This window comes from Lucilia cuprina, chromosome 2 (genome assembly GCF_022045245.1).
Source record: "Lucilia cuprina isolate Lc7/37 chromosome 2, ASM2204524v1, whole genome shotgun sequence".
NCBI classification, from domain to species: domain Eukaryota; kingdom Metazoa; phylum Arthropoda; class Insecta; order Diptera; family Calliphoridae; genus Lucilia; species Lucilia cuprina.
In genome coordinates this window covers 46,910,263-46,918,237 of record NC_060950.1, presented here as the reverse complement: position 1 = coordinate 46,918,237, position 7,975 = coordinate 46,910,263, and positions in this window count along the sequence as shown.

The following is a 7,975-nucleotide window of genomic DNA, read 5'->3' as shown; positions in this document are numbered from 1 at the left end:
CTGATCTTCCATGAAAACAAGATCGCGACTTATATGCATCTTCTTCGAGATAGGATCATATAATCTATACGCCTTGGCCTCCAGACTATAACCAACAAAAATACAAGGGATAGACTTTGGCTGCAACTTCGAACGCTTCACCTTAGGTATGTGCACAAACGCCTTACATCCAAATACTCGAATATGGTTGAGACTCGGTTTTCTACCAGACCATAGCTCCTCTGGACAAACTATTTGATTTCTGCATGGTGTTCTGTTCAACAGATAAGATGCGGTCATAGCTGCCTCAGCCCAAAATTTTTCATCAAGACCAGAATCAATCAGCATACATCTAACACGGTCGATGATTGTACGATTTAGGCGTTCGGAAACCCCATTCTGCTCTGGAGTGTATGGTGCCGTTTTCTGGTGTATTATTCCGCAACCATTCAAAAAATTCTGGAACGCGTTGTTCGTATATTCAGTGCCGTTGTTTGTTCGAAAAATCTTAATCTTATTTGAGCACTGATTTTCTGCCATGGCTTTAAATTTTTTAAATTCCTCAAAAACATCGGATTTGTTCTTTATCGGTGATAAAAATACCTTGCGAGAGTAGTCGTCCACAAAAATTACAATGAATCTCGCACCAGAAAATGATTTTGTCTTAAACGGTCCCATAACATCCGAATGTTCAGATGAACATATAATAGTACAAAAGCTTTTGATCTTAGTAAATAACATTAGGGTAGTATCAAATAGATATAAAAATTTTTAAATAACAAAATGTATTTTTTTTTTTTTAAGACCAATAAAAAATTTTCAATGTATAAAATACTCCTATACCAGGTGTCCACTACACCTTAATGTTGTCAAGTATTGTTCTTGTTCTCGACATATGTGTTGTTGCGCCTGAGTCTATATACCATTCATCTACGCCGACTTCACTTGATGAAAACAATGACGCCAACAGAATTTTTTCGTTCGACTTTTTTGTCTGCTGCTTTGAGCCGTTACCATTTGAGCTCTTATTTTGTAGGTTTGGACAATTTTTTTATAAAATGCCCCTCCTTCTTACAGCCATGACACTTAAATTTTTTTGATTTTTTAAATTTTCTGTTGGTAACAAAAGCATTCTCCTCCGTCTTTATGTTGTTGTTGTCAAATTTCACGTCCTGTAATAGTAAATTCTTTACCATGTCCACGCTCAATTTTGTCTTGGAATTTTCAACAGCCAAAACCAGTGAACGGAAATCTTCCGGCAGACCTGCCAACATGAGAGATGCAACCAGCTCGTCGTCAATATTCAAACCGGTATTCTTCACCTTCAAGGAGGTCATTACCATTTTATTTAGGTAATCCTCCATGGAATCAAAATCAGCCAATTTCAATTGCACCAGTTGTTTCAATAATTCAACTTTTCTGGTTAACCCAGTGTCCTCAAACGCACGCATCAGAGCCTCCCATGCCTCCTTCGCTGTAGTTTCAGTCGCTATATGTGCAAAATTATTCGGCTCTATCATCAGAGTCAATTCTGCTAAAGCACGTTCATTTATGTTCTTGTCAGCTTCATTGGCATTTTCACTTAAGCCCGCTTCGACAATCTTCCAACAATTTTTCAATACCAAGTACGATTTGGCATGACGCTTCCAAATATCAAAATTTTCGCGACCACGCAATTTCTCAAATGGAAATGATAAACTCGTTGCCATTTTCAAACTCGTTTCACACTTTTATCAAAATTATTGTTCAAATTGTCCTTTTATCAAAAAAATTTTTTTTTCCAATTTTCACTTTAAACAAAGGCCCATAACCTGTTGTTAGAATAAAACGCGTGTGACCGGGTTGAGTCATCTTATTCATTAATACATACTACTTAAAACCGTTACTTTAATAATTTATTCAATTGGCCATTTTCTAAAAATACATTATGCAATAAATTATATACCAAAACAAATGTCAATTTTAATGCTTTAAAATGGTGCATACACGACTGTCCTAGCACGAAAACTGCCAAAGTTAATTGCAACCATATCTTAACCTCAGATTACAGAGTTTATTAAACATAGAACAATAATTCTACCGATCTATCAAATTGACCAATTTGTAAAAACACACATTATGCTACAAATGATATACCATATTAAAGTGCAATCATAATGCTTTAAAACGATGCCTAAATGACTGTCATAGCATGAAAACTTTCTATGTTATTTGCAGCCGTTTTGGAACCTTAAATTACCGCGTTTTTAAAGCTGTGAAAATAATTCTACCGATCTATCCAATTAGCCATTTTCTAAAAATATATTATGCAACAAATTATATACCAAATGGCAACTATAATGCAATAAAAAGATATATAAACGACTGCTATAACATAAAAACTATAAAAGATATTTGCAACCATATTGGAGCCTTAAACTACCGCATTTCCAAACCTGTACCAATAAATATACCGATCTATCTAAATTTTCTAAAACTTCATTATGTCACAAATTATACACCAAAACAAAGTGCAACAGTAATGCTTTAAAATGATACATAAACGATTGTCCTGGCATGAAAACTGTCAAAGTTATTTGCAACCATATCGGAACCACAAATCACAGCGTTTTTAAACATAGAAAAACAATTCTACTGATCCTTCAAATTGACCATTTTTTAGACGAACACATTATGCCACAAATGATATACCAAATTAAAGTGCAATCATAATGCTTTAAAATTATGCATAAGTGTATGACACTTCTAAAAACTTTCAAAGTTATTTACAACCATATCGGAACCTCAAATTACCGCGTTTTTAAACATAGAACAATAATTCTAACGATCCATCAAATTGACAATTTTTTAGACGAAAAGATTATGCCACAAATGATATACCAAATTAAAGTTCATTCATAATGCTCTAAAATGATGCATAAATGACTGTCATAGCATGAAAACTTTCAATGTTATTCACAACCATATCGGAACCTCAAATTACCGCCTTTTTAAACCTGGGAAAATAATTCTACCGATCTATCCAATTGGCCATTTTCTAAAAATATATTATGCAATAAATTATATACCAAAACAAATGGCAACTATAATGCAATACAAAGATATATAAACGACTGCAATAACATGAAAACTTTAAAAGATATTTGCAACCATATCGGAGCCTTAAATTACCGCATTTCTAAACCTGTACCAATAAATATACCGATCTGTCCTAATTTTGTAAAAACTCATTATGCCACCAGTTACACACCAAAACAAAGTGCAATCATAATGCTTTTAAATGATGGATAAATGGCTGTTATAGCATGAAAACTGTCAATATTATTTGCAGCCATATCGGAACCTCAAACTACCGCGTTTTTAAAGCTGTGAAAATATTTCTACCGATCTTTCCAATTGGCCATTTTCTAAAAATATATTTTGCAATAAATTATATACCAAAACAAAAGGCAACTATAATGTAATAAAAAGATATATAAACGACTGCTATAACATGAAAACTATAAATGATATTTGCAACCATATCGGAGTCTTAAATTATCGCATTTCAAAACCTGTACCAATAAATATACCGATCTATCCAATTTTTATAAAAATTCATTATGCCACAAATTATACACCAAAACAAAGTGCAACTGTAATGCTTTAAAATGACGCATGCTTTAAATGTCCTAGCATGAAAACTGTCAAAGTTATTTGCAACCATATCGGAACCTCAAATCACAGCGTTTTTAAACATAGTTTTTAACATAGACAATTCTACCGATCCTTCAAATTGACTATTTTTTAGACAAACACATTATGCCACAAATGATATACCAAATTAAAGTGCAATCATAATGCTTTAAAATGATGCATAAATGACTGTCATAGCATGAAAACTTTCAAAGCTATTCACAACCATATCGTAACATCAAAGTACCGCCTTTTTAAAACTGGGAAAATAATTCTATCAATTTATCCAATTGGCCATTTTCTAAAAATACATTATGCAATAAATTATATACCAAAACAAATGGCAATTTTAATGCTTTAAAATGGTGCATAAACGACTGTCGTAGCAAGAAAACTACCAAAGTTAATTGCAGCTATATCGGAACCTCAGATTACTACATTTGATATATAGAACAATAATTCTACCGATCTATCAAATTGACCAATTTGTAAAAACACACATTATGCTACAAATGATATACCATATTAAAGTGCAATCCTAATGTTTTAAAATGATGGATAAATGATTTTCATAGCGTGAAAACTGTCAATGTTATTCGCAGCTGTGAAAATAATTCTACCGATCTATGCAATTGGCCATTTTCTAAAAATACATTATGCAATAAATTATATACCAAAACTAATGGCAATTTTAATGCTTTAAAATGGTGCATAAACGACTGACCTAGCACGAAAACTGCAAAAGTTAATTGCAACCATATCGGAACCTCAAATTACAGCGTTTATTAAACATAAAACAATAATTCTACCGATCTATCAAATTGACCAATTTGTAAAAACACACATTATGCTACAAATGATATACCATATTAAAGTGCAATCATAATGCTTTAAAATGATGCCTAAATGACTGTCATAGCGTGAAAACTGTCTATGTTATTTGCAGCCGTTTTGGAACCTTAAATTACCGCGTTTTTAAAGCTGTGAAAATAATTCTACCGATCTATCCAATTAGCCATTTTCTAAAAATATATTATGAATCAAATTATATACCAAAACAAATGGCAATTTTAATGCTTTAAAATGGTGCATATACGACTGTCCTAGCACGAAAACTGCCAAAGTTAATTGCATCCATATCGGAACCTCAGATTATCGCGTTTATTAATCATAGAACAATAATTCTACTGATCTATAAAATTGACCAATTTGTAAAAACACACATTATGCTACAAATGATATACCATATTAAAGTGCAATCATAATGCTTTAAAACGATGCCTAAATGACTGTCATAGCGTAAAAACTGTCAAAGTTATTTGCAGCCATATCGGAACCTCAAATTACCGCGTTTTTAAATCTGTGAAAATAATTCTATCGATCTATCCAATAGGCCATTTTCTAAAAATATATTATGCAATAAATTATATACCAAAACAAATGGCAACTATAATGCAATAAAAAGATATATAAACGACTGCAATAACATGAAAACTATAAAAGATATTTGCAACCATATCGGAGCCTTAAATTACCGCATTTATAAACCTGTACCAATAAATATACAGATCTATCCAATTTTTGTAAAAATTCATTGTGCCACAAATTATACACCAAAACAAAGTGCAACTGTAATGCTTTTAAATGATGCATAAACGATTGTCCTGGCATGAAAACTGTCAAAGTTATTTGCAGCCATATCGGAAACTCAAATCACAGCGTTTTTAAACATAGAACAACAATTCTACCGATCCTTCAAATTGACCATTTTTTAAACGAACACATTATGCCACAAATGGTATACCATATTAAAGTGCAATCCTAATGTTTTAAAATGAAGCATAAATGACTGTCATAGCATGAAAACTGTCAAAGTTATTCACAACCATATCGGAACCTCAAATTAAAGAATTTTACCGATCTATCCAATTGGCCATTTTCTAAAAATACATTATGCAATAAATTATATACCAAAACAAATGGCAATTTTAATGCTTTAAAATGGTGCATAAACATCGGAACCTCAAACTACCGCATTTTTAATGCTGTGAAAATAATTCTACCGATCTATCCAATTGGCCATTTTCTAAAAATATATTATGCAATAAATTATATACCAAAACAAATGGCAACTATATAATATAATAAAAAGATATATAAACGACTGCTATAACATGAAAACTATAAATGATATTTGCAACCATATCGGAGCCTTAAATTACCGCATTTCTAAACCTGTACCAATAAATATACCGATCTATCCAATTTTTGTAAAAATTCATTATGCCACAAATTATACAACACAACAAAATGTAATGCTTTAAAATGTCCTGGCATGAAAACTGTCAAAGTTAATTGCAACCATAGCGGAACCCCAAATCACTGCGTTTTTAAAAATAGTTTTTCACATAGACAATCCTACCGATACTTCAAATTGACCATTTTTTAGACAAACACATTATGCCACAAATTATATAGCAAAGTAAAGTGCAATCATAGCATAAAAACTGTCAAAGTTATTCACAACCATATCGGTACCTCAAATTACCGCATTTTTAAACCTGGGAAAATAATTATACAGATTTATCCAATTGGCCATTTTCTAAAAATACATTATGCAATAAATTATATACCAAAACAAATGGCAATTTTAATGCTTTAAAATGGTGCATAAACGACTGTCCTAGCACGAAAACTGCCAAAGTTAAATGCAACCATATCGTAACCTCAGATTACTGCGTTTATTAAACATAGAACAATAATTCTACCGATCTATCAAATTGACCAATTTCTAAAAATGCTACAAAAAATATACCATATTAAAGTGCAATCATAATGTTTTAAAATGATGCATAAATGACTGTCATAGCGTGAAAACTGTCAATGTTATTTGCAGCCATATCGGAACCTCAAACTACCGCGTTTTTAAAGCTGTGAAAATAATTCTACAGATCTATCCAATTGGCCATTTTCTAAAAATATATTATGCAATAAATTATATACCAAAACAAATGGCAACTATAATGCAATAAAAATATATTAATGCCTGAAATAACATGAAAACTATAAAAGATATTTGCAACCATATCGGAGCCTTAAATTACAGTATTTCTAAACCTGTACCAATAAATATACCGATCTATTCTATTTTTGTAAAAACTCATTATGCCACAAATTATACACCAAAACAAAGTGCAACTGTAATGCTTTAAAATGATACATAAACGATTGTCCTGGCATAAAAATTGCCAATGTTAATTGCAACTATATAGGAACCACAAAACACAGCGTTTTTAAATAAAGAACAATAATTCTACGGATCTATCAAATTGACCAATTTCTAAAAATACACATGCTACAAATGATATACCATATTAAAGTGCAATCATAATGCTTTAAAATGATGCATAAATGACTGTCATAGCATGAAAACTGTCAAAGTTATTCACAACCATATCGGAACCTCAAATTACCGCCTTTTTAAACCTGGGAAAATAATTCTATCGATTTATCCAATTGGCCATTTTCTAAAGATACATCATGCAATAAATTATATACTAAAACAAATGGCAATTTTAATGCTTTAAAATGGTGCATAAACGACTATCCTAGCACGAAAACTGCCAAAGTTAATTGCAACCATATCGGAACCTCAGATTACCGCATTATTAAACATAGAACAATAATTCTACCGATCTATCAAATTGACAAACTTGTAAAAACACACATTATGCTACAAATATTAAAGTGCAATCCTAATGTTTTAAAATGATGCATAAATGTTTGTCATAGCATGATAACTGACAAAGTTATTCACAACCATATCGGAACCTCGAATTACCGCCTTTTTAAACCTGGGAAAATAACTCTATCGATTTATCCAATTGGCCATTTTCTAAAAATACATTATGCAATAAATTATATACCAAAACAAATGGCAATTTTAATGCTTTAAAATGGTGCATTAACGACTGTCCTAGCACGAAAACTGCCAAAGTTAATTGCAACCATATCGGAACCTCAGATTACCGCATTATTAAACATAGAACAATAATTCTACCGATCTATCAAATTGACAAATTTGTAAAAACACACATTATGCTACAAATATTAAAGTGCAATCCTAATGTTTTAAAATGATGCACAAATGTTTGTCATAGCATGAAAACTGACAAAGTTATTCACAACCATATCGGAACTTCAAATTGCAGCTTTTTTAAACTTGGGAAAATAATTCTACCGATCTATCCAATTGGCCATTTTCTAAAAATACATTATGCAATAAATTATATACCAAAACAAATGGCAATTTTAATGCTTT